A 25,825-nucleotide genomic window follows, 5' to 3' on the forward strand; every position below is an offset into this window, starting at 1 on the left:
AAATCGTCAAATAATCACGAGTCGGCAAGACTTCCCTCATCTCGTCTACTTGTCAAATTGAGATTTGAAGATGTGAGCAGCAACTTGCTTTTTCTCCTCACCCTAAAAATGATGAAGGTGAAAGGAATTTCACTTTCAGGCTACAGACAGCACAACCAGCCTGAGTAACAAAGACATTACTTGACTGTCAAACACACTTGTGCCTTTGTGTAAACAGTCCGGGAGATACAGAAGTACAGCAAAGCTACAATTAAGCATCTGAAGCTTGAAAAAATTAGCATATTTTTAACAATTCGTGCATCTATTTCCTCTCCATCCCGCACATACAAATGCAGAAACACAACAGACAAATGCTCCACCCTTTCATTTCAATCGTTTTTTTTTTCCCCAACACTTGTGGGTAATTAAAAGCAATAAGCAGCAGGGTTTTTTTTTTTTTTCAACACAGATTAAGCCTGAAGGTAATTAGGCCCATTGCAGTAATGACTCCCACTGAGTCATGTGGGGAGGATGGTGTGTCAGTCACCTCCTCCCACCATTTTTCCCAAAGTCAACAGCAACTTGTTCTTCCAGTACGCTACCCTCCAAACACCATCTGTCCTAACCCTCAACTTTGATTACCTCCAACCCGAAACGTACCACTCCGCACACGGCTCGGCGAGGCAAAGGTTGGCAAAACGAGAGTGGGAAGCCTCTGATGGTTTCATCTCCTCGTGTTTACATGCCAAGTTAAACAACCTTAATTATATCTGTGAGGGATGTTTTTTTTTTTTTTTTTTTTTTTTTCTTCTTTTCCTTGGTGTCAAATAAAAAAATAATTTAAAAAAAAAACAAAAACATGCCAGCACTCGTCACCCCCACTATATGTTGTTTGGCTGCTTAATGAGTGCTGGGTGGAAGATGGAAAATGTCCCATCTGTTGTGTATTTAATGGCTGGATTCTTGAGCTCTCATCATACAGCAGAAGTGCCAGGACTGAGCAGACAGCACCCATCTGCCGGCCACTGCGGGGAAAAAAAAACAACAGTTTTTCAACTCGCATCATCATCATCTCTCCGCAGCGCTGCTGCACAGCATTCAGATGAGGGTCTATCAAAATTACACAGAGGGCTGGCAAAGGCCTGGATGTAGGACTGCAACAAAACTGACAACTGTCTTTTATCCATTCATCTGTTCATGCTTTACTGGATTCTCTTTAAGTTGTGAGAAAACAAATTTTTAAATGTTCATTACAAATTTGACCAAAAGCAGTACTGTTAATACTGTCTGGCCAACAGTCAAAACAAAGATAATTCATTTATGTTGATACAAAACAGAAAAGGGTAACAAATCAGTATATTTTGGCATATTGGCCCAATAAATTACTTTAGCAATAATGATTCAATGACTAGTCCCTTTCTATCAGCAGGATCATATCATTGTTTCAGTGGTGAATTCAAATGATCTGTAGTAGATAGATCTGTAACTGGCTGCTTTCATCAATGTAAAAAAAAACTAGAGAAAAATGCCTCAACTCCACTTTAAACTAGGGCGGGGCGATGGGGGATTAATTTGTTCTCATGGTATCATTGAAGATAATCTCCATTATGAGCGCAGGGCATGATTTGGCATTCAGGAAAAAACATATAAAATCACCACGCTGACGCTCAGAGCTATGACCAGTGTTTGTGTACATATCACGACACCCGAACGTTTTGTTTCACCTTGCTCAAAATCATGAATAAGAAATCTGAAACTGAATAAGGTAATACGCTGAAAGTCAACAAACTGTATTGTTGAAGTGCTGCATCAACAAACCAAAGCTTGAAGGGTAACCTGTGGATATTTTGACTGAAAGGCAGGGAGCGAAAGGAGGACTGCTAACAAGTAAACATGGAGGAAAACAATGTAGGTTTCAAATTCTGGAAATAGTCAACTCTGCAAATGTTTAAAAAAGGAAGGAAATGTGTTCAACGGAAAGATGGCAACAGCAGCTTTCGAGCTTGAAATATTCAGTCAAACAAAACTTTTTAATTTGAAAACCAGGGCTTTTAATTTGAAAACCAGGGCTTTTAATTTGAAAACCAGGGCTTTTAATTTGAAAACTCAGTCACGCTGCCAACCAATGGTTTCACTTCATCTCTCACTTATTCAGTCAGTTGGGTCTCTCTGGTTCGCAGCTGAAAACATTCATTTGTTAACCAAAAACTCTGCAGTGTACCTTTCAAAAGGCATTTTTGCAGTAAAATAAACCAGCAATAAATTAGGTAGCAAATGGAGCAGCAAATCACCGGCGTACCGGATTGATGAATGACTGACTGATTAATCAGTTCCAAAACAATTGTTGATAAATGTTCCATCCATCGACGAAATCAGCGAGCCGACGACTCATCTGAGCATTTCTTGAACGAGTGTCATGTCGAGCTTTTGGGATTTTAAGTCATCCGCTGCCAAACAGAACAAGAGAAAAGAGCCACGAGGTGGATTCAGAATGGAAATATATTCATATCCCCCACAGCACTCTGGTTCTCTTCATGTCTGAGAAGTCTAAATTCAGGGTTGAGGCTAGCGGAGTTTGGCAGGCTTCAGCGTTTCACACATGCTAAAACACACAGAGCAGGTGGGTTTTACAACGAGGAGAGGGCCTCTGCGCTCTCATCCACAAAGTAGGGCTGAGGCTATTCACATTAGCATTTCATACACAGATAAGCCTGCTTTCTCGCTGCCAGGTAGATTCCCTCATGAGCGTATGAAGTGTAAGAGATTTGGGGTGGGGCGGGAGGATATGGGGGGGGAGTGGTTTCGCAGATGCTCGCCACACTGCTTTTCAAGTGCCCACAGAGACGTGGGGTGGGTGGGGGGAGGGGCTGGTGGTGGTGTGTGTGTGTGTGTGTGTGTGGGGGGGGCTAGGAGCAGCAACAGACAAATATGCCACCTCATCGTCCAAGTAAGGAATAAGCTCCCGATGCAGATGGTAGAAACAGAAGGAGGAGAGCGTGAAGTATAAAGAGGTGTGCAGTGGGTCGTGTGCTCAAGGGAACAGTCGTGATTTTGTATTTTTTTTTATACAATTCTGTATGCTGTTAAAAGTTTCAAATACTGTAGTACCATTAAAAACTAAGAAAATCGTCCATTTATGTGAATCACTACTTTCCCAGGACTGAGATTATAATTCAATTTATTTCCTCTTTCTCTAAATCACCAGTGGGGATTCCTTGATTCTGACTCATTCTGTTTTTCTTTTTTGCGGTTCCTCCGAGGAGTCTTCGTTCGTTTTTTTTGGTAGATTTGCGACGTATGTTTTTATGTTTGGTCCATGTGCGGTAAGGCGGTTTGTCATTTGTTAAGGCAGCTTCAAGAAGAAGTCTAAATCCACTGACTTGAGTTTGTATATTACTGTATGTTAGTTTTTAAAGTAAGAGCCATATTTGGACTGGATTATCTCTGCAACACTGATTTGTTGATTATTCAGTTATCAGTTAGTTGTCTTCGGATGTCTAACATACTCTACATTTCCACAAATTAGATTTCTGATGATCTAAACCAGAGATGTCCAGACTGTACCACTCCTGGTACCACCTGTTGGTCTGCTAGAGCTATGCTGAAAGGCCTAACAATTACACTCTAACTGTCCAAAAAAGTTGTCAAGTTTAGTTTAAAGACAGACAACAGTTACACATGTCATTATGATAATGCAAATCTTTAAATATTTTATAAAATAATGCTATTTAAGTTTGCACAATAACCTCTAAACCAAAAGAAATACTATAGGATCAATTGGATGGCAACCGACAGGGTTGTTGACTTTTTTTTTTTTAGGTACATCGAGATTCATTTGAATATGTTATATGAATACATGAATATATATTGAGTTATTTGAAACTTTGGCACGTAATTTGACAGTTTGGCAACAGTGCAAGTGCTCACAAGCTCACTCCTCGAAGTGAGGAAACAGGCAGGTTTTGCTAAGACTACACACGATGCGACTCAGCTAGAGGACGAACAGCAACGATGATCCTTATTTCAGATAAATCAAACCCTCCAAGTGAGATGTTGGTGTAGAATTAAAATTTGAACCGAACCTTTTTTTCATAAGTGTTCAAGTGGTATTAAAATTCCATTTGTCACCTTAACTCTGGCGGACAGCCCCCCCCCCCCCCCCCACCGACTCTCCTCTCGTCCACCTCAGATCTGTGAATCAGTATGGACACCTTGTCCATTTTCACCGCCGCCCCCCACCACGTTCTCTCGCTCGCTCTTGCACTCATAAAACTTTGGCTTGGTCCAATTATCGCCTCTCTCACATCTCAACGAAGCATGAGGAGGGTGAGCAGGTCTGGCAGGCGCAGAGCACACAAATGTTTTATCAGCGCCACACATCAGGGTTTGTCTTTGCACCGTGACACCGACAACTAAACTGACGTGACTCGCCTCCCCCGCACTGTCATGATACTACATGGCTTTTGAGTTAAGAGTCCATATTCCATTAAAAAGTGATATTTTCAAGTCTGTCAACTGCAATTTTAATAGCTCTGGGCGAAATGGACGGAAAATCATATATCGATGTTTTTAAGCTCAATGCCGAAACACGATATATATGTTGTTTTTTTCTAAGTGGGCAAAATGTTCACTTGTAACACAAAGTCTCATAATGCAAAGACAGGGTTTTGTTCCCTGTTTGAAAATACACGTCTGTTAAACATATAAATGAAAAATAATATAAAATAAATAACCTCAATAAGATAATAGGTTTATGTCTGCCTTCAGTTGCTTTCAACAATAACTGGAATTATGGCTATGCTATCTTAATAACTATTGTTATCATAATATAACATCCTAAGCTCTATTCCACTCCTGTGTTGGTTTATATGAATGTTGGCAAGATTGTTTTTTGCTTTTCTATATTCTCAAAGCCAAAATAGAGCACTTTTATTGGGGGCTGCAATTTTGCTTGTTTGTCGTTCTCCTATGAATGTTCTCAACTCGGAAGTGGGACGTTCCCAAATGGGAACTTTCTTAATTCCTAGCTGCCTGAACACACCAATAGACTCAGTAGCCAGAGCGAGCCAAGCCCGCATAGCTTCTGCTCTCCCCTCCGAGCAGCCGAGGTTTGGCTGGGTGACCGTCCGAGGGAAACACAGCCCTGGGTAGAAGCCCACGATTCCACACCGACCTGAGAGATGCAAATACTGCTGTAGCATATGTACTGCTGAACTCTCTGTGAGCTTTATTCTGTGTAAATTGTACAAAAGCGCAAATGCCTGAAGCTTATAATGTGAATCTAGAGGCGGGGGGGGGGGGGCATATGGTAAAGGATGTGCACAGGTGAAGAAAATAATCATTCCTATAGAAGCTGATACATCCTGAATGTGACCAAAAGGCATACCCACCGCCCCGAAACCTTTTATATTTTAGGAGAGAACAAAATAAAATACTTGGAGGCAGCCCCCAGGATTCCAGGCAGAAACGCTCAGCGATTACATAACGACGGCTACTCCTTAAGAGCTATTTAAAAAAAAAAAAAGAAAAAAAAAGGAGGGAAAAGTCTCTGCGCAAACACTCGCAAATGTGAGATGGAAATCTAACCCCTCTAAGAGTACATTAACTATTCATGTGGCATATTGGCAATCACATGCTTCTGTTTTCATGGTGTGCAAAGTCATTGTTCCAATAAAACACTGGACAAATATGCAAACAGGGTATTCTCATATGCATCCCACTGCAGTGCCATTTTTTCCTCTTTATTTATATTTCTACATCACAGTTTATAGCCTCTGCATCCTTTTTATTACCTATATTTAAATAAATTATTCTGCTAAAACAGATTTTTGCCATTACTTTCACATTTACAACACAGACTTTCAACAGACCAATGTAATTCTCTAAAAGGCAGCGTCCTTAACCACAAAAATATTTTAAACATCTGGGACACCATGACTTGGTTGGCTTGAGTTGGTTAGATACAGTAGATGTGATTCCATGTCTGGTAAAACTTAAGAGGAGCGCAACTGTTTTTTGTTTTTAGCATCTGCTTAGATTGGACGACATATTTCAAGAACTCAGTCCTCAAATTAATATCAATATTACAACATAAAATAGTAGGTCTGTGATTATCTGAACATTCAGAAATATAACAAGTTTTTGAATGAGACTGCCTTTGTAGTAATTCATTAATTTTAGCACATTAGGGAGTTTAATATGCATTGTGTCTTTCTGAGGTCAAAGTCACGATACCGCAGTTTCATGGCCTAGATACTTGCCCACGATCAAACTTCTTTTTATAGTGCTGAGTGCTCTTTAAGGAAAGGCTTTGCTGCCCATTCGTCACTGACAGCCAGAGTAGGAGATGAATCATTCTAATGTTGCTCTCACCCATACTGAAGAAACCCATAGTGCAATAATGTCAGTGGGAAGCAGACTACTGTGTGTGCCACTGTAAGCAGTGAAACTATAAATCCCGAAAAAAAGAAAAAAAAAAGGATATTGCTACATGGCCACAGGCCTGAAACGGGGAGGTAAAAGTATTAAGAAGTGATGCTTTCTCTTCCTAATGATGTTGATGAGCCAGCTGAGCGTGCTTTTGTTTTACTGATTGCCTCTCTTCATGGGAAGAGAAACCAAACATGTCCAAGGTGTTATCGTTTTCTGAATGATTACCATGGGAACCCCCTTGACCTAATGAGCTAATGAGATCATGGGAAACATCTTTTAAGATAAAACCACCTGTCTCTTGCTGGGCTAGTGCTGTTTGGCTGGCTGCCTATGCATCCTGTAATTTGTGCTGATGACAGTCTGATGACCAAAGCTTTGACTTTTCTTTCTCTTTTTTTACAATGGTTTTGTTAAAAACTGATTCCCGTCTTGCTTTTAAAAAAAAAATTGTTTTTGTTTTTATTAAAATGTGGGCTTTTATTGTGATGGGATTAGATGGCAACAATGCAAAATTCCCAACAGGGAATAATATCAGACACAACATACTGAGGCCAAGAAAAATGCTGAGCAGTGAATCAACGACTAATAAAAGAACATTTTCTCAACAAACATGGTGCTTATTGTGCCATTTGGTAACCAGAAAGTCAGTTTCTGTTTGGATAAACATAATGGTGATGAGTCCACTTCATGAAAATTAGATAACAGATAGTAAAACTAGCAGACGGGTTTTCCTATAAGGGTCATCAATGAAGGTACCTTTCCCAAAACAATAACACCACAGAAAAATCCTCACTAAAATAAGTGGACACCAGGTCATGTGGATTGTATCAAAGGTGCATGCATGAGAATATCAAAGAGGGAAAGTGTCGATAGTATTGACTCCTGAAGTCTTAATGGCAAGGCACGCCAGGTTTTACCCATTTATACTACTCTCTCCGAATCTTTAAAAGAGATACGACAATGTTTCAGAATGCAAATGGTGAACAAAGTAATTCAGTGTCGCAATGGCAGCTAAAAGTTGTTGGTGAAGTTGTTTCACTGTTGACTAGAAAAGCAGTGATGAAGTAGAATATAAAACAGTAACATGGCTCCGCCCAGCTAATGTTCACAGCTTCAGTCTTCGCTTTGATTGTAGTCTGGAAAGCCTGTTTGCATAACGTTTGTCAAGGCCCTCGAAAGGGTGGACCAATCGGTGACCAGTGGGCGTGGCTACTGAAGTAGTAGTAATGGCGGTGGTGGTAGCGTTTCAGCACGTAATCATACGCTGTACCAGGCTATAGACATGTTTAGTTCTGCCATAAAGTTGGGCATTTTTTACTTGTGGGGTCGATTTGGAGCGAGCCTCAAGTGGCCAATCAATGAACTGCAGTTGTTGGCATTTTGTGTTGGCTAAGGGGTCTTCAGTTGTATATAGATTAACCCGAGGTCTACGCCCAATAGGTTGCAGCTACTGGAAACGATCCTCAATGCAGCGTAGCCAGACCCATGCATTTGTGCTGTGAATTTGTGTCTGGCATTACTGGACTGTATACAAGTTGCAATCATAAAGATTTCTGTGTGATAACTTTGTTTGTCTTTGTCGCAAAAGAGGTAAAGAAGAATCACTTTGAGTGACCAGTTTTGTCAGAACTGTGAGGAAGTCATTTGGATTTCCTGCTTGCCTCCGTCTGGAGCAATCATGCTATCTGTTTCCTTTTACTTATTCCAAATGAATGACTGTTGCTCCTGCCAGGAATTCAAAGTACAATGTTTAGTGCACGTTTTAATGTTCAATGTGAGCAGTCAAGTTCCAGTTTGAGCACAGGCACACGTTCCTATCAGGGTAGCATATCTAAGAAATTAGATGACAAAAATTCAATGCATCAGTTATCTCCGTAAGCCGCACAATAACATCACACGGCTGCATTAGAAGCAGGGGATTATTTTACCTCGTCGCATCCTGGATTTAAAGGAAGATGGCATTGTTGACAAGGCTCATCAACACGTTCCTTTTCAAAGCTATAATTCTTACTTCAGTAAAAAACCCTTATATTTTTATGTCCTGGGAGGCAGAGCGAGCCGGTGAATGACCACTTTTTTTGTTGCTATCTGGGAAGTGATTGTTCATGTCTGAAGGAAAGCATGATTCATCTTTTAAATGGCTCTTTGGCTGTGTTGTTGGAACAATGATCCACTGTGCTTATTCCTGTCTAGTCTACCAGTGATAGGAGTGAAAATAATACGGTCGCACTGAGCCGTTGCTGCATGGACCACGAATCCTCGATGCACATTGCTTGCTTTTATTTATTTTTTTTAAAGATCGACCACAATCTTGAGAGCTTTACAAGCAAGGTCTTAATGAGTCGACGTCTTAATGGGTTTTGCAGGAGAGGCTTTCTGTTTAAACTTTGTAGTCTTCTATCTTCTTAGGTGGAATAATGAAATGACAGCATCGGGGGTTTCTCAGACTTTAAAAATCTCCCTCAGAGCACCAGAAGACCGTAAACACTGATCTTCATTATGGATCGACGTTTCTAGCAAACTTACGCAAAACAAAAAAAAATTGATCGAAACTATTGGATTGAGGGACGTTGTTTGCGCTGCATGTCCAACATCGAACTTATCTCGTCTGGCCATCGATTATTGATCAGTGGATGGAACCGCCTGCTCAATGCTTCAGTCTAATGCCGGTGCTTAGCTGTGGTAGACTTGTATGCTAGCTGTACCTGCAGAGTTCGACTGCACTTCATCTTTATTTATTTTTTAAGGAGTTCAACACAAAACGTTTTGACGGACGTAGTCGTCGTCGCATCTAATGTCGTTGCGACACAGTTATACCTGGTAGCAACTTGATCTCCCTCTCTTTATGTTGTTTAATGGTGACTGGTATACAGCTTTTAGATGCATTGCCGCCACCTTCTGACGGGAGAAACACATTACAACCAGACAGCAATAACAAAACAAAAAAAACGGGATTTAAGGAAGTCGAGCTTACTATTTTCTTTTTTACTTCTATTATAACGACTATCTAATATTACAAAATCGTGTCCCATCACTAGTCATCATGTCTCAAATTGGTGGAGTGTGTTTGAGTGTGTATTTTATGCTTCGATGGTCAAGTAGGCATACTTTTCAGAAATGGTTAGATAATTGCCTGTCTGCCAGACAATAGTTGTCTGGCAGACTTTTCTGTGACTAGCAGTTCCAATGTGTAAACAAAAATTGGACTTATTGGCATTTTGTGGATCAACAATTTACTGCCATGCAGAGCAAATATACGTCATGTAAGATGTCTACTCTGCTGCAGACGCATCTCGGTGAGTGACTGATACTGGCACAATTGTTCACACTTCAGTTGACACAAGACTTCGGGGTAATGTGTGTGTAACTGGTAGCCTTTTGCATATCTCACATTATCTGCATCATACATGATGTGATACTCTGACACTGAGGGCTGATTGTAGATGAGACAGGCATTTATTTGAAGTGCTGTCCTCAATGACCTAAAAAAAGAAATGGTGCAATTAGCTCTGGGTCCATTTCAAGCAAGAAAACATTCATGAGGCCATAAAAACAGTCATTATTACATCAACTGAGTGTTCGCATAAAGAAGAGGTGAGGCCACTGTGTCAGTATGCAGTTCATCTTGGATTACTAGCAGGCGAGTGGTGACAGGCCTGGTAATAATCCCAGCCTGCAAGTCACTAGGGGAGCAAAACCATCCCATGGTGTGATATTTGTGTGTGTGTGTGTGTGGGGGGGGGGGTCTGTTTTAGCACATCCATTTATATTTCGCTGTAGAGCTGAGACGATCATTCAAGTAACTGATTTTCCAGCAAATGAGTCAATCAGGATTTCAACAATTTAAATACTTAAAGCCATTTTTATCAAGTAAAAACAGCTATTTGAGATTTTTTTTTTAAATTTTCAGTTTGATTAACTTCGTATCGTTGTAAGTGTAATGTTCTCTTTCTTGATCTGTGTTTTGGTCAAACTGAGTAATTTCAAGGGTCCTCTCTATTGGTCCCACTATCACCTGATTGGCCCGTGTCATCAAAAACAGATTTAGCTAACACAAGGAAAGAAACATCTGTTGCAGCCTCATTTTAGTGTTCATATCTTCCTGCTCTACAGCTTTTTTTGTTTGTTGTTGTTTTACTCACTGTGCAGATGATGGCCTATGTTTTCCATACAGCAAGCTGTCATTGTTATTCCAGACTTCTCCCACCACCAGTTTGACACGAGCAGTTGACCAACACATCCTAACTCCCCCACCTTCTCAGTCAGCTGCCTCATTTTGCTCTAATAACATGTGTGGAAACAACGACAAACTGACTCTGATGTTTTTGGTAGTCGTGGTGATGATTGATTCAAAGTTCAAGTCAGTGATTGTGTGGTACTCCTGTAACATCCTGTGACAAATGTGAGAAAAGTGGTTGATAATTGCACAGACAGGTGAGACTGACATCGTGGGAGGGCGATGGGGGGTTGGGGTGGGGAGTGTGTGTGTTCAGCAGAGGGCCTTCGAAGGCTGATGTCTTCATCGCATGACATGCAAGCCTTACAGTGCAGTACGTGCTGCAGTTTCCAGAATAAAATCCTGATGTTCATGTTGCTGCTGTATTCAACAGGTTTGGTGACTGATTAATTATTCACGTCATATCAAGCACAATTCTACTTTTTGCTGTTAGATTCCCAGTCATGAAGATTTGGGGATTTTGTTTTTTTATTATTTTATATTCATTTAGATGCACACTGAAACATTGTTGTGGACATTTCTTTGTTCATCTTGCATACATATAGACTAAATAATTGACCAATGATCTGAGAAGTAGTTGACAGATTCACTATCAATGTAAATAATGTATTGTGGCTTTGGTCCAAATGGTTAAATAAGACCATGGCTGCAATACAAACCACTACAAATATCCCCAGGCTCCAATTACAGAAAAAAATACAATCAAACCTCTCCCTCCGCACAGTATTTCCACTCATACATGTCTCTTAAGTAGGATATCATGTCGTCTGCATCAGTGTCAGGGCTCATACAGCGTAGCAGCCGAATGGTTCCTATGATGAAGCCATTCTGTAAACTACTGAACTGTAAAGGAAACATCATCATCCCCTGCTTTTTTTTTTTTTTTTTTTTTTTTCTTTCACGCTGTCGCTTAAAATTTGAGCAAACGTAACAGCCTGGCATCTTTTATTTTTCCACAAACATTTGCAAACACAACCAGAAAAGGTGAGCACCTTTTTAAAAAAAAAAGATGCAACGCTATAAGGTTGGCAGACATACAGTTCTGCCTGCCTGCTCTCACGAGATGCCAATCAATGCAACATTAACAGGGATTACTAAGAAACTGGTAAACTGCCTCACGCATCTTTCCACACACACACACACACACACACACACACACACACACACACACACACACACACACACACACACACACACACACACACACACACACACACACGACTGTCAAAGGCTTGTAGAGAATTCAGATGTGGCATTCTATTCCAAAACGCGCCTTTATTTTTCCTTCCTCCCTCAACACACACACACATACAGAGAGAGAGAGAGAGAGAGAGAGAGATGGAGGTCTGGTGCAGAGAGAGACTTATGGAGAGGCTGCAGTCAATGAGTGGACTCCTGTTTCCTGCAGTGCGCGTAAATTTCAGTCTGGGTACACTGGTGCGGTACGCATCAGAGGGATCGGGTAGCCTTCAACTCCCACTCTGTTAATGCAGCCTGTCTATCATTCATAACTCCACCGGGGCGCTGTGTGCAACATCACCCCAGGAGAAAGCCCCGAGGCGCGCGGCAGCAAATACACTCATTATAGCCTAAAAATGACCGGTGCGCACTCTTCTCCCCCCCCCCCCTCTCCCCCCTTGTGTCCGTGTCTTTCTGCTTGGTACCCAATTTTTCGGGGCGCAACTGAAAATGCGAGCACAGTCAAACTCGCTGCTTTGAGGCGCGTGCTCACGCTCAAGACTCTCTTTTTTTTTTTATATTATTGTTTTTTTTTTTAACCACTTCTCTCAAAGACAACACAGTAAATGCGGAGGCACACGCCTGCCACTGTCAGCGACGCGCACAGATGCCAGCGACAACTTGCAATAGGTCACACACGATAACAGCCCCAAAAGCCAGACAAACTTCTTTCTCTCTCTTACCTGTCCGCGCGCGCCCCCTTCAACACACATGACAGCTGATTAACGGCGGAAAACGAAAAAAAAAAAAAAAAAAAAAAAAAAAAAGGTGCAACGAGTCAGAGTTTGTTCCGCATTTTCTCCTCGTCCTGCGTCTCTTTCAGTTTCCTCCCGCAACCCCTGTCATCCTCTCCAGGGCAAAGCTCCACTGCGCGGCTCGTGGAGAGCCGATACTCTCCCTTCCTCCTTCCCGTGTGTGTGCGCGTGTGTGTGTGCGCGCGCGCGTGTGTGTGTGTGTGTGTGTGTGTGCGAGCAAGTGGACGGGCGAGCCGAGCCAGTGCGTGTGTGCGCATCTCTCCGCCGAATCATCCTCCAATCGTGCCCGACTACTGCGGCGGCTCAAGCCGAAGTAGGCGCCCGATTGGTCGGTTTTCGGATCCATCCTCGGCTCTCAGGCTCGGGTCGGCCTCCCCGTGCTCCCCCCTCCTCCCCTACCTGTCTCCATTATCGCCCTCTCTCCTCTCCTCCTGTCTTTCTCTGTTAACACGTGATTATATAAGATAGTGATCAGGAAGCGATACGTTATCCCATTCTCATTTTCCTACATACACACACGCACACGCACACGCACACACACGCACACACACACACACACACACACACACACACACACACACACACACACACACACACACACACACACACACACACACACAGCCAGGGTGTCTCAGCAGAATAGAGCATTAACAATATAGAAAACAGCATTGCAAGAGAGAGATGTGCTTTGAAACAGAAAAGAGGGGGAATTTACAATTTGGTTTAAAAAAAAGTTCCTGGTGGTTCCCTCTTTTTCTAAATAGCATCGTGATCATTTCCTTGTGGAATTGGTATAATAATATTCCTTCAACAAAATTGTATCGGAACCAAAGTGTACATTTTCATTTTGGTTTTTTTTTTTCATTTAAAACTGGAGTTTCATTTTAAAAGCACCAGAGACTGCCGATCAAATTCCAGGCAGCAAATCACTCTGATGTTCAGAACTGTGGAAGTTACAGACTGTTATTAATGCAGATTTATTTTTTTTCTCTCTTTAATTGTTTATATTTAAAGCTCTTTCCCAAACTGTTTTGTTTTGGTGCTACTCCCTTTGGCTCTCGATGTCTGAGGTATCATTTTGGAAAACAGTCATTTTATGAAAAAAATAATAGAGTTTATGGGATTATTTGTGAGAATCAATTCATTATAACGCCAACACGGAACACAAACAGGAAAAAAAAACAACTTCACATATAAGTTAAAATGAAAAAGAAATAAATTCATGCATGAGGGACAAAATAATTGGGCTGATTTGGCCTGTATCCCTCCCAATCCTACACCTATGAGGTTATAGCAGCGGCATCTGTTTTTGTTTTCCTTACAAAGATGCAAACCAGGCTGCTATTTCAAAATCTTTAAACCTAGTCAGACATAGAACAAAGAAGACTTAAAACATATTTCATAAAAACATGTTGTATCTTCTCGGGTTCGCCGGTTCAGATTTTGAAGTTACTAAGAGTTCAGTGTTACTTTCATCCCCTTGAATTTTAATACCACCATCAGCATAGCGCAGCTTCCAATTACTCTAGAGAGTTCAGAAGAGTTGTTAGAGTGAGGTCAACATCTAATGAGTGGAATTCAGGAAAACAATAATCTGAGGATTCATACAGTTACATTTTATTGTATAGCCTTGTGCTAGAAAAAAAAAACTAAAACGTGTAGCTTTCGATAGTACAAAAGAACAGTTTGCATACCATTTTTAGCTTTTGAGAGTTTTGAAGCTTATTTTCCAAATAATAACGGGATTATTTTCAGATGGACCAGAAAACTAATATGAAGGAGCAACTTTCGCCAGCCACACTGAAATAACTTGTAGAAAAAAATGTATTCACTTCGCATTTCATGAGGGAAGTTGAATGGGAGTCTATAGAGCCGGAGGCTTTTTTGGAGCCAACCTCCAGTGGCACTCGGTGGTATTGCAGCTGAAGGCACTGCCGCATCGGCCTCATTTTTTAGACTAAGAACCTACGTCCACTTTTATATACAGTCTGAGGGTACAACGATATCCATGCTACCACTCCTGCTCATTTACATCTCTGGGTTCATTACATAGCCTCTGTTTCCCGGCAGCATATAGTGCATTGGTCAGTATAGCCACTTCGGTGAATAAATAATGCATTTAATAAGGGATGGTGTTGGTTTTGAACCATGTTTTTATTGCTTTGCAGTGCTCTACGAAATATGAAGCTGTATCTGCAACCCTGCATCTACATAAAAAAAACCAACAACACCTTCCTTCTCAAGTGTCTGCCCATTTCGTGTCACTGACAAGCTGCCACGCGGTCTGTTCCCCTGAGGCTTTTATGATGTTTGTCTGGCCATAATCTGACCAGGGATTGAATGTACAGACTCGTACTCGCAGCATGGACAAGCACCATAGCATGTGAGACATGTGAATAAAACTCTTAATGCCTTTTGAAAAAGCAAACTCTGAACAACATCCACTCCCTACCTGCTGTTGTTGTATTTTGCTGCCACATATCGCATCAGAAATGTGTCTGATGTTCAGTGTCTTGACATCTCAGTATGTGTGTTATCAAGGTGTTGATCATTAATGTTGATTCAGGGTCTTAAATCAATGCCGTAGTTAACAAACACAGAACAAAGGTTCTTTTGCTTTTCATGACTTCACACATCCCGTCGGACTTTCTAAAATCGATATCACTGTTTTGAGCTGTCGACACATAAAGTGCAACAAATAAATCACGACTGGATGATTATGATATCATCGCAGTAATGAAGTACAACAAAGTTTCCAGATGTAAACAATATCATGAAAACCTGATTGTAGCCGTAACACAATGTAATTGAATTAAACTTAACCATCTATTGTCCAATGTAGAGTAATCATTCAGAAAAACAAGAGCACACCACAACAAATACCCACCATATTTGATTGTTATCAGGTAGTTATCATCACAAATATAAGGACCTGCTATTAGGTTCTGAAAGGTGTTATAACCCATTTCATTGATCTAAGGTTCAGTTTTGAGCAAACTGCTCCTCCTAGTTAGCCAAAAGGTTATCGGCTACTCATCGTGATCTCCAGTGTCCACATTAAATGACAGGAGCAGAAGGAAGAAGTCGAAGGGTGGTTGGATGGATCTAATAGAGGACGTTCACCCAGGAAACCGCCGTTTCTACATATGTTTAATTTACCTAACGTAAGTAACGTACACATTTCAATCTGAAGAATGGTATTTTTCCAAACCTTTTCAATTCGTTTTGGTGCCGTTCACCACGTGTTTAGTATTGTAAACATGATGACGAAGGTCCGGTACCTCTGTTGCTGTTACTGTCCAATGGTTACATACACCACGCCGCTGATTATTACCTCCTAAACTTACCACTAGGTCTACTATGCCCCCTACTAGCTACTACTATGTGAACCACCAAGGAGTGCTTCGGTCTGTCTCTTCTTCACCTCAGTCTTTTGGTACACGCCACTTCCTAACTTGACAACACCCTTTTTCATCAGTTTCAAACGACTATCACCTTCTGCATCCTTTCTGCTCTGCTGCACTTCTTCCTGCTTTCAAAGCCCAGTTACATCGGTTTGAAACTCTTTTTTATTTCTTTCGGCATGATGTTAGACATTTTCTGACTCTCACCTTTTCCTTTTCTCCCCATTTTTTGTTCTGTCTGTCAGTCAGTCAGTCAGTCAGTCAGTCAGTCAGTCAGTCAGTCAGTCAGTCAGTGATTCTCTTTCTACTACTCTCTACTACCACATCACTCAGGTACCCTTGGGCCAGCTGTTGAGTCGGCCTGTGAATTCAGCCACGCTTTTGCTCTCTCTGGATCCAAAGGGAAACTTAATGAATAATGAACACAGCGGTGAAATGGGCGAGTGGGGGGTGGATGTGGATGAGCACGAGAGAGAGAGAGAGAGAGCGAGAGAGGTCCTTTAGGACTAGGACACGATGAAGAGATTGAGGGGAGGGCAACTTGTTAGTGTTCACCCATCAATTAGGCCACGGAGGAGACATGAAGAGAATGGAGGCTGATGCATCATGGACGGGGTCGGGTGGGGTGGGTGGGTGGGTGGTGGTGGTGGTGGTGGAGGGTGGGGGGGGGGCTGAACAAACTAAAGAGTGTGCTTGTTGAGGAGACAGATTAGGCATCACAGACGAGGAGGCGAGCTGTGAGATGAGAGTACGAAGGAAGTGGACACGGAGAGACAGTGGGTCTCAAAGGCGTCAGCATCCTCCTCGGCAACACTGCCTCCAGCTTCATCTATCATCCAAGCCTAGTTCTCCCTGCCAACACAACTGTGTCTCTGGTCCACATCGAAAGTTGGCATACAGCTTCAAAAACACTCTAAAGTGGATGTGCTCAGTATATTAAACAAAGTAATGACTCTCCTTGAAACCGCAGACAGGTGTTTTCATGCCTAGCACAAAAAAAAAAAAAAACGTAAAAAAGAAACAGACTCACACTTTCCGATTCAGATTTTTTTTTTTTTCTGTCACTGCCAGATGTTTAGGGCTGAATTTTATACTTCTTCGGGAATTCGTGCAGTATAAGTACCTCATTTACAACATAATGCTGGTGCCCTTTTTTAGGCATATCATCTAGTTTTCGCAGCTTCTTCAAATCACAGCTGCTTCTTTTTTTTTTTAAGATCACAGGAAGAAAATAGCTTTCAGTCTTTTTTTTTTAATTTTTTACTTTGTGAAAAATGTACACAATTACTAGAGGTGGATATAAATGTGATCTTCTCCATCTCACAGCATTCAGTACCAACACAGAGACACGGTCTCCTAGAGATGATGTTTATACGCAGCTAAATGTGCAACCGAAGGCAAACTGATCAGATACACTTTCATTGACAGCATACTGTAAAGTTGTAGTCATATTTATGTTCCTACAACATCCAGTCTGGCGAAACAACTACTGTATTATTAAACATTTTTATGGTTATGTTGAAGTACTCGCAGCTCTTGGTTATGGTTATAGTGAAAGATTGTGGTCTTATTTTATTGTATTAAAAAAGAAGCGACTGCTTGCTGCTGGGCCAACAGTCCCAACTTGGGATGTGTTGTTTCACTGTCAGTCAACTGGTGCCTTACTTATTTGAATTTCCGCTCTGCACTGAGTACTACTTGTTAAAAACATCTGCAGTGACATGAGGCACAAGTCACAAAGTTTTCTTTTGGTATTCAAACACAACCTTTCCTCCAACTTTAACCAAAGTGTTTCTGCGCCTAAACTCAACCTCAAAAAGGAGGCATGTGGTGTCAAAGTTCGGCACTTCACAACCACCATCCACCCCATCCATTTCCATTTAAATCTAATTTGAATTAATATAGGGCTACATAATCTTTCAATATTTTCAATATTCAATATCACTCCACTTCTTCTGTTATATCTATTGCTTTGACTTTCCTTGATCGTCAGGGTGTCATCATGTTGATGTTAATTCTTCCAAGATTTGCAGTTCATGTAAAATACTATTGTAAAAATCTTTGATGGGATTGGCAGGGTTGGGCTGTGTTCTTCTCCCTGGCTGATAAAAAGCAAGCTGTATCCTCTCTGTGTGAGGAAACTCCATTCATCGTGGATCGCTCTCTAAACCACACTTGCCTGTGGTAACCGGCACTTAAGGTAGGTAGGTAGTTACTTTATTAATCCCCAAGGGGACATTTTTTAAGTGATGGATAGACTGTTCATTTCCCAAAGCTCACATAAAGGTATGAGGCTACAGCGCCTTCATTATTCCGTTTAATACGGCACGTCAATAAGATCAAAGGTTCACCAGATATATCATACGCAAGCAGCGCATGAATAAACATGTACATGTCACAGCGGAAGCCTCCTGTGTAGATGCAACCTTGCGCTAACAGCTGGCGTCAGGCTGCATCACACTGAGCTCCATGTTACCAGACGCTAACACCTTGAAAAGGTGTTTGGCTTCTATATTAAGAGGAGTTTGACACAGCTTGGTTAATGTAAAAAATTAAAACAAGTAAAGTGGATCTCACAAAAATGTGGGAAAGTGTAAACTTCAAGCAAAAATATATTTGCCAGGAATTAGTCGGCTATTATTCGAAGACAAACTCGCACCATAACTTCGGGCTCAACACACGCCGTCAAACTTTGAAAACCTCCACCTTTGACGAAGCTGATGGGAACCGCGTCTTAGCCTTTCACCTTTGAGATGAGGGCCGTTGTTCGGCCTCCATTTCTAACATTACTTATTGTCTGGTGATGAAGGTAGCCATTGACTGTTTTTCCTCTCAACTGACCGTGTTTCTAGCTGTGGTGGACTTTTGATCTGCTAGCGTTACCTGGCACAGTTTGGCCTACACCTTTTGTTATTTTTTATTTTTTTGACAGTTGTAGTCGTTTTGAATGTTTTTTGCTGTTTGTACCGTCGCATCTAGCCCCACAGCGTCACATTATACCAGAGCCTCGGCGCGAATTGTTGTAGTGCCTTTTAACGATACTCTCAGATTACAATGTGCTCCACGGACAAGTTTGCAAGTGATTAACTTGTATGGACATTGTTGTGGTGTACCAGATAGCCAGTGTTTTGGGTTTTTTGGGTCTTTTTTTGGTCTTTTTTTTAAATTGTGAAAGCCGGTTCTGTGGATAAGAGATATTTGGTCAATTAATCACAGCTAAGCAGAACTGAGGGATTATGCACTTGAGTGAATCTCATTTCAAGCTGCTGGTTCGGGTGGGTGTGTGCGCGGGGAACCGCTGTGGACACAGACAAATGGCAGAGGCAGCGGGCTTTGCTGGAGCCGGGAGACACATATCAGCCGGTTAATGACTGGGAATTTGTTTGCCACCCGCAACACGTCTAATTTATACACGGTTGACGAGCATCAAGGTTACGTTGTTGCCCCGCCATTAAAGATGCCCGTACTACTCGCCCCTCTGTGTAGAACACTGCAAGTGTTCTGTTACCCACGAGCACCGAGCCAGCCAAAACAAATTGCTGCCCAGGAATCAAAGAAATCGTTGTTTTTTGCTGCCGACTCTGAAAACGTATTGTTTCCCATTAGAATGCATCAAATGTCTCGCTGGAAGAATATGCTGCCTCTCAAAGGCTGCTGCGCCGTCTCATGCACAATAGTCTGTGCAGCAGTGAGGATATCTGCGGTTAATGTTGGAGAACATTTGCTGTAACTGAGGACACATGGATGTTGATGAAAATGTGATACGTTTTCAATGCACTATATAGCTTCTATCATTAAATGCATAAATGGAAATAGCTTTCTAACTAACGAAAATTGTTTTCTCCACAGTAATGGAAACACTTAGGGGTTTCACATTCATTAATTGTGAATTCACAATAGTCAAGAGTCAATCTGTTCTGTACATGGGTACGTTTACGTGCAGCTTATTTACATCCGGCTCACAGCACGCAATGGAAACTGACAGTAACTGCAAATCACATCTGACAGGAAATATTAGCTGTAAAGTGGAAATGCAACAACTGGAACAACTGACAAAAAAAAATAATCTAAGAACAGAAAGAACTGGAAGAAGAAAAAAAAGTCAATCGTAAGACAGAACAGTCATCCACTTTCAAACCCATGATGTTTTGCACTTTCGCACCGAGAGGCACCATGTGGCTCAGCTCCATCGCTCTGAGTGATGACTTAACACAGGAAACGGTGTGAGCAAAGAGATGCTGTCAAGAGTTATAACTCCTAATGGAACGAGGGCACTCTGAAGAGATGGAGCGGCTGCTAATAAAAACAAAGACATACGACTAGAGAAGAGGGTCAAGACATTTATGTCAAATTATAGAAATGTTTCAAGTCTTTTAATTAATTGATTTAGTCCATCAATATAGCAACCGTATCTGAAAATAAATTGAATCAACATAAATAAATAAACATTTTGAAAGGTGCAATATGTAAGATTTAATATCACTTTGTACCTGAAGAGGCGATATTGAGTCACAGTATGATCAAGGCCGCGATTGGACCGGTTCGGTCTAATTTTGCAGTCAGTGGTTTTCTACGTCTTACACCTTGTCTACGTTTTTCGAAAGACCACAGTAGAAAAAAAAGCGCACATTAGCACCATTTGGAGAGTTTTTCGGCACGGTTCGTGTTGACATTAGCTTTGCCTTTGCGAGCACGTTTTTCAGGAATGAAAAATAGTGGCTAGTCTTAAAATCCTCGACGACTAAAGGCAAAGATTCATTATGATTCGTTTGTGTTTGAGACATTGCGTATTTTCTCGAGGCGTTGATTGCACTAAGCCATCGAGCCACAATACAGAGAGAAAAAGGAGACGTTGTCGGTTTACGTTGACCTTTATAATGCTCAGTGGTAAGTCAGGCCCCTGCTCTATTATTCCCATCTACCCATCTTAAGGCTTAACTGAGGGGTTATAAGGTCTCTCTGTAGGAAGCTCTGATTCTACCCCCCAAAAAACTATTGTAACCTTGATAAGTGCACCTTTAACCTTTAGAGAACAGCAGATATTCTTTGAATGCTCTCATCTATTCACTTCCTCCAACATAAGGACGATTTCAGATGCTGCTGAGGTCCAGTAAACAGTACTTGTCCAGTCAACGGGGGCTGTTTCTGCCACTTGTCTGCACACTAAGGAACGTGTAAATCATGTGCAAACTGCAGGAGTATATTAATTGGAGATGAGACGGTTCACAGTTTGCGTTTTGTATGACATATTGCATTTTCAAAACAGTGTCAGAAGAAGAGTTTTGTGTTTCTTTGTGTGGTATTTATCCCGTCTGAGAAATCCCATGATTTCTAGAAAACGCTTTAAAAGTCGTCTCTGTTGCTAGGGTCATGGCTAAGTGTTGGCCTACTGGCTGGAGTGGTGAACATTGCATGAATTACGTAAGAGTCTGCTGACATAATTGATATTTTTCCTGTTGTTAGTCATATGCCATGTATTGCCAAGGAAACGGAGATTACACAAACAAAATGCTTTAGTTCTCGTGTAATATTATTTTGAAAGTTGTATTTAAATATATATTCCACTGTAGTAGCAGTAGTATTACTATTTTTGCCTGAGGATGTAAATATTACATCTTTCACTGCTGCATTATGTGAACAGCCTGAAATGTAATTCTCCTTTGGAAAAACATTGGCAGTTGTGATGTTTTTCTTTTTTGGTACTCAAATTGAAAGGTCACATTGTTGTTTCTGTAACACGGTAACTCCCAACCTCGCCCATTGATTTGCTGAAAACATACCTATTTCAGTTACTGTCCAACAAGACAGAAATGTAGCTGGGAATGAATTATTTAACATTTCACATGGTGAGGTATACACCATTAGACATGCACTGTTGTGTGAAGCATGTTCATGGTGACACTGCAGCTGGACGACATGCTCTCGTGCGCCGCATCTTAAATGAGAGTGAATAATGGCGCATTTGCTGCCCTAATGATGAAATTATAACAGAATGCCACAAACTATACATGTTTCGCAAGTTAATGTTGGAAACTAGCCACCATTGTGCACTCCTGCCTCTGGCAGCACCCCGAGGATCTCTGTCCTGCCATGCATAGAGATCTCATTTATAAACCCAGAGTAACCAATCAGGACTCACTCAAAGAGTTTTGCTTCTCACAGAGACGCAGCATGTGAAAAACTGAAGTCAAATTCTGGAAAGTTTCAGATGACAGTTGGTAATTGCATATTTGACAAAATGTCCGAAATACTTTTCACACATTTTCAGAAGATGAATGTGCTGATACAGGGGTTCAGTGACCCGACGATACATTCTGGGATAGAGATTAGAGATCATGTTTCCAGTCAGATTGCTATCACGGTCATAGTTTATATCAAACATGATGAAGCACATTTGTATGCACTGCTTAATCTGCAGGATTAGCCATGACTTGTTCAGTTAAATGTCCAGTAAATGTGTTGTTATACATATTATGACCAAAACTGTCATCGTCATTCAGTACCATTGAAACAGTTTCCAGGAAGGAGGCAGGAGTTAGAAGAACAGGTCGAACTTTACTCAGGTTCAAAAAAAAAAAGAAAGACGCAAAACCAAGGAGTAAAGATAGAAGTAAGGAGAAGCTTTTTGTGACACTATCGAAAGAGCAAAAAGTCAATAACCCATAACACCACGTGACAGCCGAACAATATAGAACCATTTAAGCCTCTTATTTTATGTGTGCTTGTACATGTTCCCATAACTGCAGTATATACTGCATTGTCTGTTATGGCTTCAATGAAATGGAATGATTTATTCCATGAATTCATGGAATAAATTTGACCCTACTATTTCAAATTGCATGCTAATTAGTATACAGTGATGTTTGCAGCATATCCAGTAGAACCTATAAAAACCTCTGTTCCTCTGCAGGATAACTGACATAAAGAAGATGGGTCTCATTTGGCAGGATATTTAGTGTTGTCGTTATTTGAGGAACGACGGAATTGGACAAAGTTGTTTGTACAAAGAACTCGAGGGATTGTGTTGTTTACTGGGCTGCGATTTCCAAGGAAAGCGATCCGTCTGTTTGGCCTCTGAAATGATCCACTTTACTCCACTTAATTAATCCTTTAATACAAGGAAGACAAAGTTAAAGTATTTGATCATATCTGACAGCTCCAAATAACAAGAAAATGCCCCTCTAAATTTAAATACTATCAATAATAGTGTTCTTGTTTATGGTTGTATAGTGTCAGCTGCTTGTGACTCACTTTGCCATCTGAATCATTGATGTGATCAATACTTGGTCCGTGTTGCTGCAGTCGTAGATGAAATCCAAGTCGAAACTTTAATATGGGGGCAGGCATGGCGACCACAAGACACTGAATCATCCATAATAATAGCTGGATGAGAGACTGCATGGCGAACGCTGGTTAACAACTGAAGCATTGAAGGAGGATGCCGCAGAAGAAGTCAGGGCTGAAAAACATCGGCACTATTATCGGCCGTCTCATGAGGACGTTGACCCAAAATATGAAATGAATCTCTAACTACGTGACTCCACGTTGTTGAAATGTAGCTGCATGTGGATAGAATAACTCGGCTTTAGCTTTTTAGCTTTTAGCTTTTCCTGATGGTGCACTTCTTTAACGAATCTTAAGCTAAAGAGAAAGACGATGGATATAATTTCGCGCGATGATGGTGGCGGATTCTTAGTGCGAGTGTGGTACTGACACCCACTAATGAACATGTGACATCCTCATATTTAGACAATCTCTTTGTTCTGCAGCTACCCTTATAAAGTATGTACTGTTCCATGCAGTATGTATACAGTTGAAACTTCATCATAAAAATACGCCTTGAAGTTTGACCCTCATAGCTGTCGCTATCTGCAGCGCCTTTTAATGCCTCTTTTACTCCTCTTCTCCTTCAGTTTTCTTCACTGCGGTTATAGTCTAGAAACCATGTTTGCATTAATGTTTGCTCAGACACTCTGAAGAGCCGACCAATCAATGACCAGTGTCATTTTCTAAGTGTGAAGCTGGAGTCAAGTTTTTTTTTGTTCTAAACACAGGTGCAGTGGTGGAAGAGTTTCAGCGATTATGATCTCCAATAGTTTTGAAATGAAAACTACTTGTTTGACACGCCTACATTTTAAGCATTTATTGCAACAATATGTTATTTTTTTTTTAGTTTGATGGCGTGGCTTTGATTATGATGGTCTGGATTAAATCTGAGCAAACTTGACAGACTTGTCAAATCCTCAATGTTTATAAGGACTACCGATGGGTGAGAGTCCGATTGTAAATATATACTGTAAATGTATATCTGCTTCTGTAAGTCAGTCAGTAGGTGTATCATTATCCATGAGTGATCTTACAAGTTTCTTTGGAAGTTAATATTGGGTTACTGTGATTATCCTGGAGTATCTCTTCAACACTGCAGCTCAATGCCCTTTTATTTAACTATTTTATTCGCGTAACTTTAAAAAAAAAATTACAAACAGATAAGCTCTGTATTTACACACTGCATTTGTGAAAATGGTGTTTACAATATTAAATTAGGACGTCATAAATCTGACTTAAGATGCATGCTAAGCATCTGCCACACCTGGTTGAAATCCAACAAAGGACCACCTTCTTCTCTCCCCTCATTTCCCATCTGCTCTTATATCTGCTACTATATCAACTAAAAGCGAAACGGCTCAGTATAATTAGTCAATTGTATCTCGTACTGTATTTCATGTTCCTGATTTTATAATAGATCATAAGTGTTTGGAAAGAGGGCACTGTCCAAGACCCTGAAAATGTCACCCCACATCTTTCAGACTTTTAGTTGGAAGGAAAAAAGATATTCTGGGACCTTTGTGGAAAAAAAGGTCCAGCAATATTTATGGATGGACTTTGTAGAAAGCCATGGGTCAAAACGTTTCACTCTGGGAGACAGGGTTTGCTTTATAAGCTTTGCAGGTTCAGCGTTAGACTATTTTTAACCCTTAACTCTGCCTGATGGATGTATAAACTCAGTGAGTTACATGTTATATTGTAGCTAACATTACTGAGAAGTCTTTATCTGTTATTCAAACAAGGTATATTACAGAAATTGGGGTGTTAACTCGCCATGCTGCTTCTCAGTGGAATCATTATTGTCCGAAAAAAAACCAACTATATTTCCTTGCTCAATATGCACTTTGAAGCTTTTCGTGGATTTTGGGTGAAACAGATATCGTGAAAGTAATATTTTGTGACATGAAATTGCAATCTTTTCATATAATTGCATCATTACATGGAGAATTGTATTGTTCAAGGGACAAATTAGAATAATGTCCTTTAAGAGCTTCAGTCCCAGCTCAGCCTCTGTCTCAGCTTGTGTCCCATTCACAGCACAAAAGCTATAGTAACGCTAATAGGCCCGAGGATCATTTTCAATATCTTTTACACCCTCTCAGATGGTTAAACACACTTAGTTCAAAGGCACCACCGGCGTGGATACAAGTCCCATTTTTTTTGTAGTGGCTTTAAGAGCTTCGCTCTCATTATGCTGAGTCAAGAGCATTTGATAAAAACATGAAGTGACAAGCGTGTTTTCTACAGCAACACCCCCTAAATGTCTGAGAGGGATTTGCTGCAGACGAGACGAGCTGAGAGGTGCCCGAAGCCTGAACCAAAAACTGTTCGGTGGAAATCAACACTGTCAGCTGTCATTCACATGAAGAGGGGGCCGTGTAGAGACACCTGCGTCACTCAAACCGACTTAACACCCCCGAGAAGAGGTCGCAGACAGGAGACGGTGACAGATA

At 41.0% G+C, this 25,825-nt stretch overlaps 1 protein-coding gene across 2 annotated transcripts in view; it reads right to left on the reverse strand.

Moving 5' to 3' along the window:
* Window positions 1-25,825, reverse strand: part of LOC138625694 (cadherin-18) — a 143,862-nt gene that overhangs the window by 67,433 nt on the left and 50,604 nt on the right. The window contains exon 1 of one of the 2 annotated variants that reach the window (XM_069706793.1): window positions 12,571-12,855. The exons of the other annotated variant lie outside the window; for it this stretch is intronic. The gene's annotated coding sequence lies outside the window, so the exon portion shown is untranslated. Of the gene's footprint in view, window positions 1-12,570; window positions 12,856-25,825 lie in introns of those variants that run through there. 2 annotated transcript variants of the gene reach the window in all.

This window comes from Brachyistius frenatus, unplaced genomic scaffold, assembly GCF_029030835.1.
Source record: "Brachyistius frenatus isolate BFR_SWC_R1_liver_20210118 unplaced genomic scaffold, ASM2903083v1 Contig_65, whole genome shotgun sequence".
Taxonomy (NCBI): domain Eukaryota; kingdom Metazoa; phylum Chordata; class Actinopteri; family Embiotocidae; genus Brachyistius; species Brachyistius frenatus.